Source organism: Bombina bombina, chromosome 6, assembly GCF_027579735.1.
Source record: "Bombina bombina isolate aBomBom1 chromosome 6, aBomBom1.pri, whole genome shotgun sequence".
Classification (NCBI taxonomy): Eukaryota; Metazoa; Chordata; class Amphibia; order Anura; family Bombinatoridae; genus Bombina; species Bombina bombina.
The window spans coordinates 96,993,513-97,006,273 of NC_069504.1; the positions used below are offsets into that span (position 1 = coordinate 96,993,513).

At 43.6% G+C, this 12,761-nt stretch overlaps 1 protein-coding gene across 1 annotated transcript in view; it reads right to left on the reverse strand.

Moving 5' to 3' along the window:
• The window catches only part of LOC128662655 (guanine nucleotide-binding protein G(i) subunit alpha-1), a 487,459-nt gene that overhangs the window by 236,400 nt on the left and 238,298 nt on the right, over window positions 1-12,761 (reverse strand). The window lies entirely within an intron of this gene.

Below are 12,761 nucleotides of genomic sequence, written 5' to 3' on the forward strand. Positions count from 1 at the left end.
AAATGGAAAGAGTCCACAGCTGCATTCATTACTTTTGGGAACACAATACCCAAGCTATAGAAGACACAATGCCAAGACGGGAGGGTACAATAGGCGGCCCATACTGAGGGCACCAGGCCTGAACCTCTCCCCAATAAAAAAATCCCTCTTTGTCCGAAGCCGAGAAATTTTTCTTTATAAAGGAAAAGCCCCAAGGACACTGACTAGCAGCTAGACCAGAGCCAAACTAGAGACCGCAAAACGTACTCGACTGAGCCAACAGTCCCCCAAGAGACACTGTCGCCCCCAACAGACTTCTCTCCAACATCCTGCAAGCATGGAATGCAACTGAAGAGGCAAAGTCCTCCCAGCGTCTGAACATAGAATACTAAAGTATTTGACCATGAAAAGTGTGTAATAGACGCAGGAAAAAAACCTAAGTATGAAAACACATAGTCCATAACAGGACGATACAGAGGGTGCTTGTGAGGAAGAAGAGGCAGTCAAGCAAGAAAGAGACCACAAAAGCAACCCCCAGACAGAAGGCACGCTCCAGGCAACCTAAGCTGCCGGACCTACCCACAGGTCCCTAAAAAGGGGAACACAAAGGCACCATCGTGGTCCCCCGAGAAAGAGAGAATACCCTCAGAACCCGAAGGAAGAGTAAACCCACTTCTGAAATCAATGGAGCAAGGTGAAAGGAAATCTATATCCTAGCAGACTGTGCTAACAGTATAGACTCAACAAGCTCACACATCCAGAGGAGACTGCGACCCGAACGTAGCGCCTTAGACCGCTCGGTCCTCCTGACCTTACCTCGAGGTAAAAAAAATCCTACTAGCAGGACTAGTCTCCCTATCACCTCCGCACAAGCAGAGGACACAAGGAAGAGAAATGAAAGGCACTAAGCCCACCCAGCTCCGGAAACCCCTGAGCTAAACAAAGTCCCCACAGGAAACAACCATCATCCGGAAACACAGATCCCTAAAAGGAGATCCAACTCACCCAGAGACAATGGAAGAAGACCCAAATGTCTCTTATAACTCAGACAGGACGCTTCAAAGAGTAAGAGATGCATCTAGATACACTATAAACAACTTACGTTGACACCTGCAAGGTGCCAAGAGCAGCAACTGGTTTCAAACTGCAAACCTTCCGCATGCTATCCTGTACAAGCTGTTGGATCAAGCCCAAAAGGACAAATCCAGAGGCCTAAAAATGAAGGCCAAACCACTCAACTGAGGTAAGGAGCGTTAAGCCCTCCAACCCTCCACCACATGGGGGAGGAAAACTCTAGGTTCCGATGAAATCAGATATCAGATAGAGTGACGCAGCGGAAAAACATAATTTATGCTTACCTGATAAATTTATTTCTCTTGTAGTGTGTTCAGTCCACGGGTCATCCATTACTTATGGGATATATTCTCCTCCCCAACAGGAAGTTGCAAGAGGATCACCCAAGTAGAGCTGCTATATAGCTCCTCCCCCTCACATGTCATATCCAGTCATTCGACCGAAACAAGACGAGAAAGGAAAAACTATAGGGTGCAGTGGTGACTGGAGTTTTAATTAAAATTTAGAACTGCCTCAAAAAAGACAGGGCGGGCCGTGGACTGAACACACTACAAGAGAAATAAATTTATCAGGTAAGCATAAATTATGTTTTCTCTTGTTAAGTGTGTTCAGTCCACGGGTCATCCATTACTTATGGGATACCAATACCAAAGCTAAAGTACACGGATGATGGGAGGGACAAGGCAGGAACATTAAACAGAAGGAACCACTGCCTGAAGAACCTTTCTCCCAAAACCAGCCTCCGAAGAAGCAAAAGTGTCAAATTTGTAAAATTTGGAAAAAGTATGAAGTGAAGACCAAGTTGCAGCCTTGCAAATCTGTTCAACAGAGGCCTCATTCTTAAAGGCCCAGGTGGAAGCCACAGCTCTAGTGGAATGAGCTGTAATTCTTTCAGGAGGCTGCTGTCCAGCAGTCTCATAGGCTAAACGTATTATGCTACGAAGCCAAAAAGAGAGAGAGGTGGCCGAAGCCTTTTGACCTCTCCTCTAACCAGAATAAACGACAAACAGAGAAGAAGTTTGCCGAAAATCTTTAGTTGCCTGTAAGTAGAACTTCAGGGCACGGACTACGTCCAGATTATGCAAAAGACGTTCCTTCTTTGAAGAAGGATTAGGACATAATGAAGGAACAACAATCTCTTGATTGATACTCCTGTTAGAAACAACCTTAGGTAAAAACCCAGGTTTAGTACGCAGAACTACCTTGTCTGAATGAAAAATCAGATAAGGAGAATCGCAATGTAAGGCAGATAACTCAGACACTCTTCGAGCCGAGGAAATAGCCATCAAAAACAGAACTTTCCAAGATAAAAGCTGAATATCAATGGAATGAAGGGGTTCAAACGGAACACCCTGAAGAACTTTAAGAACCAAGTTTAAGCTCAACGGAGGAGCAACAGTTTTAAACACAGGCTTAATCCTAGCCAAAGCCTGACAAAAAGCCTGGACGTCTGGATTCTCTGCCAGACGTTTGTGTAAAAGAATAGACAGAGCAGAAATCTGTCCCTTTAACGAACTAGCGGATAAACCCTTTTCTAAACCTTCTTGTAGAAAAGACAATATCCTAGGAATCCTAACCTTACTCCATGAGTAACTCTTGGATTCACACCAATATAAATATTTACGCCATATCTTATGGTAAATTTTTCTGGTAACAGGTTTCCGAGCCTGTATTAACGTATCAATAACCGACTCCGAAAAACCACGCTTTGATAGAATCAAGCGTTCAATCTCCATGCAGTCAGCCTCAGAGAAATTAGGCTTGGATGGTTGAAAGGACCCTGAATTAGAAGGTCCTGCCTCAGAGGCAGAGACCATGGTGGACAGGATGACATGTCCACTAGGTCTGCATACCAGGTCCTGCGTGGCCACGCAGGCGGTATCAGAATCACCGATGCTCTCTCCTGTTTGATCCTGGCAATCAGTCGAGGTAGCAACGGAAATGGTGGAAACACATAAGCCATGTTGAAAACCCAAGGGGCTGCTAGTGCATCTACCAGCATCGCTCCCGGGTCCCTGGACCTGGATCCGTAACAAGGAAGCTTGGCGTTCTGGCAAGATGCCATGAGATCCAGCTCCGGTTCGCCCCAACGAAGGATCAGTTGAGCAAACACCTCCGGGTGAAGTTCCCACTCCCCAGGATGAAAGGTCTGGCGACTTAGAAAGTCCGCCTCCCAGTTCTCCACGCCTGGGATGTAGATTGCCGACAGGTGACAAGAGTGCGACTCTGCCCAGCGAATTATCTTCGAGACTTCCAACATCGCTAGGGAACTCCTGGTTCCCCCTTGATGATTGATGTAAGCCACAGTCGTGATGTTGTCCAACTGAAATCTTATGAACCTCAGTGTTGCTAACTGAGGCCAAGCTAGAAGAGCATTGAATATTGCTCTTAATTCCAGAATGTTTATTGGGAGGAGTTTCTCCTCCTGAGTCCACGATCCCTGAGCCTTCAGGGAGTTCCAGACTGCACCCCAGCCTAGTAGGCTGGCATCTGTTGTTACAATCGTCCAATCTGGTCTGCGAAAAGTCATTCCTTTGGAAAGATGAACCCGCGACAACCACCAGAGAAGAGAATCTCTGGCCTCCTGGTCCAGATTTAGTAAAGGGGACAGATCTGAGTAATCCCCATTCCACTGACTTAGCATGCATAGTTGCAGCGGTCTGAGATGTAGGCGCGCAAATGGCACTATGTCCATTGCCGCGACCATTAAGCCGATTACTTCCATGCACTGAGCTACTGATGGGCTTGGAATGGAATGAAGGACACGGCAAGCATTTAGGATTTTTGATAACCTGGACTCAGTCAGGTAAATCTTCATCTCTACAGAATCTATAAGAGTCCCTAGAAAGGGAACCCTTGTGAGTGGGAACAGAGAACTCTTTTCCATGTTCACTTTCCACCCATGCGACCTTAGAAATGCTAGAACTATCTCTGTATGAGACTTTGCATTTTGAAAAGTTGACGCTTGTATCAGGATGTCGTCTAGGTACGGAGCCACCGCTATGCCTCGCGGTCTTAGTACCGCCAGAAGCGAGCCCAGAACCTTTGTAAAAATTCTCGGGGCCGTAGCCAACCCGAAGGGAAGAGCTACAAACCAGTAATGCCTGTCTAGAAAGGCAAACCTTAGGTACCGATAATGATCCTTGTGAATCGGTATGTGAAGGTAGGCATCCTTTAAGTCCACTGTGGTCATATACTGACCCTCTTGGATCATGGGTAGGATTTTTCCAATACTTTCCATTTTGAACGATGGAACCCTTAGGAATTTGTTTAAGATCTTCAGGTCCAAGATTGGCCTGAAGGTTCCCTCTTTTTTGGGAACCACAGATTTGAGTAAAAACCTTGCCCTTGTTCCGTCCGCGGAACCGGGTGGATCACTCCCATTACTAAGAGGTCTTGTACACATCGTAGAAATGCCTCTTTCTTTATTAGGTTTGTTGATAACCTTGACAGATGAAATCTCCCTTGTGGAGGAGAAGTTTTGAAGTCCAGAAGGTATCCCTAAGATATGATCTCCAACGCCCAGGGATCCTGGACATCTCTTGCCCAGGCCTGGGCGAAGAGAGAAAGTCTGCCCCCCACTAGATCCGTTTCCGGATAGGGGGCCCTTTCTTCATGCTGTCTTAGGGGCAGAAGTAGGTTTTCTGGCCTGTTTGCCCTTGTTCCAGGACTGGTTGCCTTTCCAACCCTGTCTGTAACGAGTAGCAGTCCCTTCCTGTTTTGGAGCGGAGGAAGTTGATGCTGCTCCTGCCTTGAAATTACGAAAGGCACGAAAATTAGACTGTTTGGCCTTTGATTTGGCCCTGTCCTGAGGAAGGGTGTGACCCTTACCTCCAGTAATGTCAGCAATAATTTCTTTCAAGCCGGGCCCGAATAAGGTTTGCCCTTTGAAAGGAATATTAAGCAATTTAGATTTAGAAGTTACATCTGCTGACCAGGATTTAAGCCATAGCGCTCTGCGCGCCTGGATGGCGAATCCGGAGTTCTTAGCCGTTAGTTTGGTTAAATGCACAACGGCATCCGAAATAAATGCATTAGCTAGCTTAAGGGATTTAAGCTTGTTCATAATCTCATCCAATGGTGCTGTGCGAATAGCCTCTTCCAGAGACTCAAACCAGAATGCCGCTGCAGCAGTACGGGCGCAATGCATGCAAGGGGCTGTAATATAAAACCTTGTTGAACAAACATTTTCTTAAGGTAACCTTCTAATTTTTTATCCATTGGATCTGAGAAAGCACAACTATCCTCCACCGGGATAGTGGTACGCTTAGCTAAAGTAGAAACTGCTCCCTTCACCTTAGGGACCGTCTGCCATAAGTCTCGTGTGGTGGCGTCTATTGGGAACATTTTTCTAAATATCGGAGGAGGGGAAAAGGGCACACCGGGTTTATCCCACTCCTTGTTAATAATCTCTGTAATCCTTTTAGGTATAGGAAAAAAGTCAGTACACACCGGTACCGCATAGTATTTATCCAGCCTACATAATTTCTCTGGGATTGCAACTGTGTCGCAATCGTTCAGAGCCGCTAACACCTCCCCTAGTAATACACGGAGGTTCTCAAGCTTAAATTTAAAATTTGAAATTTCTGAATCCGGTCTCCCCGGATCAGATCTGTCACCCACAGAATGAAGCTCTCCGTCCTCATGTTCTGCAAATTGTGACGCAGTATCGGACATGGCTCTCGTGTCATCGGCGCGCTCTGTCCTAAACCCAGAGCTATCGCGCTTGCCTCTTAACTCAGGCAAATTAGATAATACTTCTTTCATAACATTAGCCATATCATGCAAAGTGATTTGTAAGGGCCTTGATGTACTTGGCGCCACAATCTCACGCACCTCCTGAGCGGGAGGCGAAGGTACTGACACGTGAGGAGAGTTAGGCGGCATAACTTTCCCCTCGTTGTCTGGTGATAATTCCTTTACCGGTAAAGACTGACTTTTATTTAAAGTAACATCAATACAATTTACACATATTTCTATTGGGCTCCACATTGGCTTTTAAACATAATGAACAAGTAGATTCATCTGTATCAGACATGTTTAAACAGACTAGCAATGAAGGCTAGCAAGCTTGGAAAAAATCTGTCAATAAATTTACAAGCAATGGAAAAAAACGCTGCAGCGCTTTTAAAAACACAAAAAACTGTCACAGTTGAAATAACAATGAACTAATTCAGTTATAGCCAACAATTTTAACAGTAATTGTATGAATTTAGCAGAGGTTTGCACCCACTAGCAAACGGATGATTAACCCCTCAATACCCAAAAACGGATAATCAATTTAAGATTTAACGCTTTTATCACAGTCAAACACACTGTCACAGGTCTGCTGTGACTGATTACCTCCCTCAAAAATGAATTTTGAAGACCCCTGAGCTCTCTGTAGACGTCCTGGATCAAGGAGGAAGAATCAGGAAGACTGTGCAAGAATTTCAACTGCGCAACAAGGCGCTAAAAAAAGGCCCCTCCCAGTCATATTACAACAGTGGGAGACCTGTTACAATGGTTTCTATGCAGAAATACACGTTAGCCATATAGAAAAAAAATCATGCCCAAAAAGATTTATCACCAAAGTACCTCACAAAACGAATAACATGCCAGTAAACGTTTTAAAAACAACTTTCCAGTGTTATGCAAAGTTATCACTAAGCCTGCTACCAGTCGCTTCTACTGCAGTTAAGGCTCATATATTATTTCAGTATTAACAGTATTTTCTCAGTCAAGTTCTAGTCCCTAGAAAATAACTCAACTGCGCATACCTTTATCAGCCTGATACCAGTCGCTACTACTGCATTAAAGGCTGTACTTACATCATATGGGTAACAGCAGTGTTTTCTTAGTCAATTCCATTCCTAGAAAATATTACTGCACATAACTCATTTGCGGGGGACTCCGCATGCTATTCCCTTTTCTGAAGTTACCCCACTCCTCAGAATGTGCGAGAACAGCCAGTGGATCTTAGTTACGTCTGCTAAGATCATAGAAAACGCAGGCAGATTCTTCTTCTAAATACTGCCTGAGAGAAAAAAACAGCACACTCCGGTGCCATTTTAAAATAATAAACTTTTGATTGAAGAATAATTAGGTAAAAAAACTCCTATCTCCTCTCGCGACCTCCTTCTTTGTTGAGACTTGCAAGAGAATGACTGGATATGACATGTGAGGGGAGGAGCTATATAGCAGCTCTGCTTGGGTGATCCTCTTGCAACTTCCTGTTGGGGAGGAGAATATATCCCATAAGTAATGGATGACCCGTGGACTGAACACACTTAACAAGAGAAAACTCCACTGCCCGGCCATCTATGACTGAAGGCTATAAAGGACTGAAACAATCCTTCCCGCCTCACGGACCCACAGGTCCTCTTGAATGCTTAGTTGAACATGAAAAACAATGATAACCTGAGCACTAGGCACTTCTACCGAACCAGCCGAGCAGAACAGCACCACGTGTCTAAACAGCCGCAAGACGAACCCGACAGGACCAGCCTGCACCTGGGGTCCTAACCGGCAAGATGCATAAATTCTCCCTCATAGGGGAAAAAACAGACATCTTTAACATAGGACTACAATGTCCAAAACAACTTCTGAAGAATTAATAGAGTATCAATCCCAGAAGGTTCCCGAAGGAAACAAAAACAAATAAGACATCCCATCCGATATAAATAAAATAAAAGGCAACCCGGGGGTTAACGCCCAAAAAGACACAGGCCTACCCGCAGGACCAGCCAAGCGGAGCCCTATTTTTCAAAAACTGGGAAAGATCTGGAGATTACCTCATCCCACATGTCTAATGAGGTGCACCAATCGAATTAGCAGACTGAAAATCCCCATATCTGGTAACGATAGGGTCATTCAATAACTGAAAAACATGTCTGAGCAATACGCGAAGGAACGCAATCCTGTAACGAAAGGCACAACACTCAGGGACAGTTACACCCTCTGGGAACTGTAGAGGCCCTCCCCAAGGCGGAAGGCCCAGGACAATAGGGCACAAGCACATTCTCAAATAAACGTCTGGAATCTGCAGATGAACAATCGATAACATTAAGTGGAAGCGAAAACGTGCTGCAACCTCCGGGGGGGACACACGATCCTGCATGGAGGAATCAAACTGGGTTACCCGCATGTGTAGAAGTATAAATTGGTAGGGAACTCACCTCTCGGAGGACATGACCCCCAGAGGAGGATGGCTCAGCAGACCCTTGGTTCCCTGAGCCCGAGGAACCAGGGGCTCTCATATGGCATACGGAACAAAACTGGTTGACACGTGTCAACGAGGCCAAACTGGATTAGTCACCGAAAACAGAATCTGAAATCAAAATGGTCTCAGCATCAGAATCCTCCATAAACTGGATAGATATAAGTATGGACTAAAACAAAAGCGGCACCTGACACCCCCAATGGCTGGGGCACCACCTCCTATGATCAGACCCCTGCGGACTAGAAAATTTTCTTCGCCACACGGTCGGGAATGCTGAAATGGAAAACGGAACGGAACCACGCCCGAACACAAGGTGAACCATACAGTCCAAAAAAGTACGCCCAACCAAAAGGCTGCGTCACTTTCAAAGGCCTCAAAGTTCCAAACCATGAGCCCATAAACATCCACATAAGCAGGTTCAATCACATAAACATGATTATAAACCCCCCTGTTCAATAACCCCCCTCAGTAGATATTAAGCCTCGATTCCAAGATACTAACAGAGACTCACTGAGACCCTTATGTCATATAGTTAGACCCGCGAGGTGTTATAGCCTCTCGGTAAAATATTTACATTACCGTACATTGATGATAAAGTAAAATGAAACGATCTTACCGGAATCTATGCCCTGGAACAGGAACACGGTCTTTCAAGTGTGACGGATAGTAGCATTGCCTCCGCCATGGACTTGAGAGAAGAAAGCAGGCAGCGGAGCGAAGTTCGACAACGCCGATTGCTTGAGAAGCTGTTAATATGAGTTGGGATGGTTTCGCAGAAAGACTCTTCCTCCATCTCCAGACTCTAACTTTCAGCCAAGCCCTCACTGAGAGACTGACAGGACTACTTAAAACTCCTGTCCCATGCTGAAGAATACTACCCTCCTTAAGAGACAAAAAAACAAAAATTAAAAATTCTGACACTTCTCTGCCAACCTCCTGGGACAAAAGGCAAAGATTGACTGGGGGATGAGGGGAGTGGGAGGTGTATTTAAGCCTTTGGCTGGGGTGTCTTTGCCTCCTCCTGGTGGGCAGGTTCTTATTCCCAAAATTAATGAATGCAGATGTTGACTCTTTCCATTTAAGAAGAAAAAAAAAATTATTTATTCATTACATACGTATATATATATATATATATATATATATATATATATATATATAACACACAGAGAAAACCCAGCACTCACAAGCTCTCAGCTAAGATTTAAAAGCAAAAATGGAAAGGTTAGTCACCGCATCTGGCCAAATGGGACAAGCTCAGGTACCACGTCAAGGTCCTCTCCAATACCTGAGACCCTAAAACAGCCACACAATGCAAGCTTTCAAATCCAAACAAACTGAAAACAAGGGAAGGGTGCACAGGAATATGTAACCACCCTAGACATATACAAAACACGGAAGGGAACTGCACTCTCATACCGGACCGGGTACACATCCCATGACCCTGCAACATGCTCAGCCCTGGGTGCCACTGGCACTCACAGGAAGCTGTGCTGTCCCCGGAGCCACAAGCAGTTAACCCCAGACAGGTCTGGGTGCAAGAACCATAGGGAAAATTACAAAACAAATTTGTAAAAAAAAAACCAGCACTCACTTACAAGCTCTCAGCTAAGATTTAAAAGCAAAAATGGAAAGGTTAGTCACCGCATCTGGCCAAATGGGACAAGCTCAGGGAACTGCACTCCAAGACCGGATCAGGTACACATCCTGTGACTCAGCAATATCCAGCCCTGGGTGCTAAATAGCACTCCAAAAAAGCTGTGATGTCACCAGAGCACAGGCAGTTAACCCCAGTCCGGAATGGGTGCAAGAAACAAGGGGGATTACAAATAAAAAGTAATACAACACATAGAAACACCCAGCACTCACCAGCTAGCTCAAAGCTAAGATAAAATCACAACTGGAAAGGTTAGTCACCGCATCTGGCCAAATGGGAAAGGGCTGGATATTGCTGAGTCACAGGATGTGTACCTGATCCGGTCTTGGAGTGCAGTTCCCTTCCATGTTTTGTATTTTCTATGGGTGATTACATCCACCTGTGCACCCCTTCTTTGTTCTCAGTCTGTTTGGCTTTGTGAGCTTGCATGATAGTGTGGCTGTGTTAGGGACTCAGGCAATGGAAAGGACCTTGACGTGGTGCCTGAGCTTTCCCATTTGGCCAGATGCGGTGTCTAACCTTTCCATTTGTGATTTTATCTTAGCTGTGAGCTAGCTGGTGAGTGCTGGGCGTTTCTATGTGTTGTATTACTTTTTATTTGTAATCCCCCTTGTTTCTTGCACCCATTCCAGACTGGGGTTAACTGCCTGTGCTCTGGTGACATCACAGCTTTTTTGGAGTGCTATTTAGCACCTAGGGCTGGATATTGCTGAGTCACAGGATGTGTACCTGATCCGGTTTTGGAGTGCAGTTCCCTTCCATGTTTTGTATTTTCTATGGGTGATTACATCCACCTGTGCACCCCTTCTTTGTTCTCAGTCTGTTTGGCTTTGTGAGCTTGCATGATAGTGTGGCTGTGTTAGGGACTCAGGCAATGGAAAGGACCTTGACGTGGTGCCTGAGCTTTCCCATTTGGCCAGATGCGGTGACTAACCTTTCCAGTTGTGATTTTATCTTAGCTGTGAGCTAGCTGGTGAGTGCTGGGTGTTTCTATGTGTTATATATATATATATATATATATATACACACATATATATATATATATACATACATACATATATGTATATATACACATACACACATACATAAGTGACAGCATAGGCACTCACAGTGTTAAATCAAGTTGTCAATTTATTTACCATGACGTTTCAGGGTGGTGCCCCTTCATGAGACAGACATAGGTATGTCTGTATGATGAAGGGACACCACCCCGAAACATCATGGTAAATAAATTGACAACTTGATTTCACACGGTGAGTGCCTTTGCATATGCTGTTACTTATGTATATATCGCCTGCACGGAGCACCCCGGAAGCTGTTTATTACACTGCCTTGCAGCTGTTTTGTGCCAGCAGGGGCTGTAAATAATGCAATAAAATTAACGCAACAGTATAACATTAGCCAACAATTAAAAGGGACAGTAAAGTCAAAATTAAACTTATTAAATGGATTGGAGTCAGCATGAGCTTTTAAACAACTTTCCAACTTACATTATCAATTTTGCGTAGTTCTCCTGGTATTCTTTGTAATTCTAGATGAGCTCAGGAGTGTGCACGTGTCTTTAGCCATCTGGTAGGAGTGTTTAAAACTTTGTTTATAGCAATGTTATACATATTTGCAAAACACTGCTGTTAGAGTGCTAATAGACTTGTACACACTCCTAAGCTCATAGAAAGCAAACTTGACAATAGAAATAAATTAGTGCATGTGTGCTCCAACAAATGATAAGAGAACAAAGCAAATTTGTTAATAAATTTGAAAGTTGTTTAAAATTGTATACTATCTGAATCGTGAAATAATTTTTTGGGGGGTTTCATATCCCATTAAAATGTAGTCCCTCATAAAATGTTTAAAGGGGCATAAAACCCAACAAAACTTTCTTTCATGATTCAGATAGAAATAATTTTGAAAGTAATTTAAAATAGCATGTTCTATTATCTATTTTGTTTTGTTCTATTTGTATTGGCGGCGGCACATATATACCTCTTGCCATTGGCTTTAAACAAGCTGCCACTAGTGAATTACTGCTCCTTCAACAAAAGGATACCAAGAGAATTAAGTAATTTAGTCAAGAGAAGTAAACCAGAAAGTTGATAAAAATTTTATGATTTATCTGTACAGTGAAAGAAAAAATGTGGGTTTCATGTCCCTTTAAAGGGATATATAACTATTGGTTTCATTGTTGTAATGATGAAAATACTAAGCAGTGGGTTATTATTTAAAGAAACCATTGCAATATGTATTCATCATTTTAAAAATGATTTTACCTTTTATTTCTTTTTTTTAACTTCAGTTGTGCAGTACCCACTACTTTGTCACAGCCCTACAAGGATAATCTAGCTTGATGCTATAAATCTTCTAGAGTAACATAAACTGGCTTAGTGTGTAGTGAATGCAAGGTAAACAGTCAGTTTTGCCCATGCCAAGAAGAAGACCAAAAGCAACTTAAAAGGGACAGTCTAGTCAAAATTAAACTTTCAGGATTCAGATAGGGAATGCAATTTTAAACAACTTTCCAATACACTTTTATAATCAAATTCACTTTGTTCTCTTGGTGTTCTTTGTTGAAAGCTAAACCTAGGTAGGCTCATATGCTATTTTCTAAAACCTTCTAATTTCAATGCATTTTGCCGTTTTTCACAGCTAGAGGGCGTAAGTTCATGTGTGCCATACAGATAACATTATGACCACGCGGGTGGATTTACAAGTGAGAGGGCACTGATTGGCTAAATGTATGTCAAAAGAACTGAAATAAGGGGGCAGTCTCCAAAGGCTTAGATACAAGGTAATCACAGAGGTAAAAAGTATATTAATATAACTGTGTTGGTTATGCAAAACTGGGGCATGGGTAAT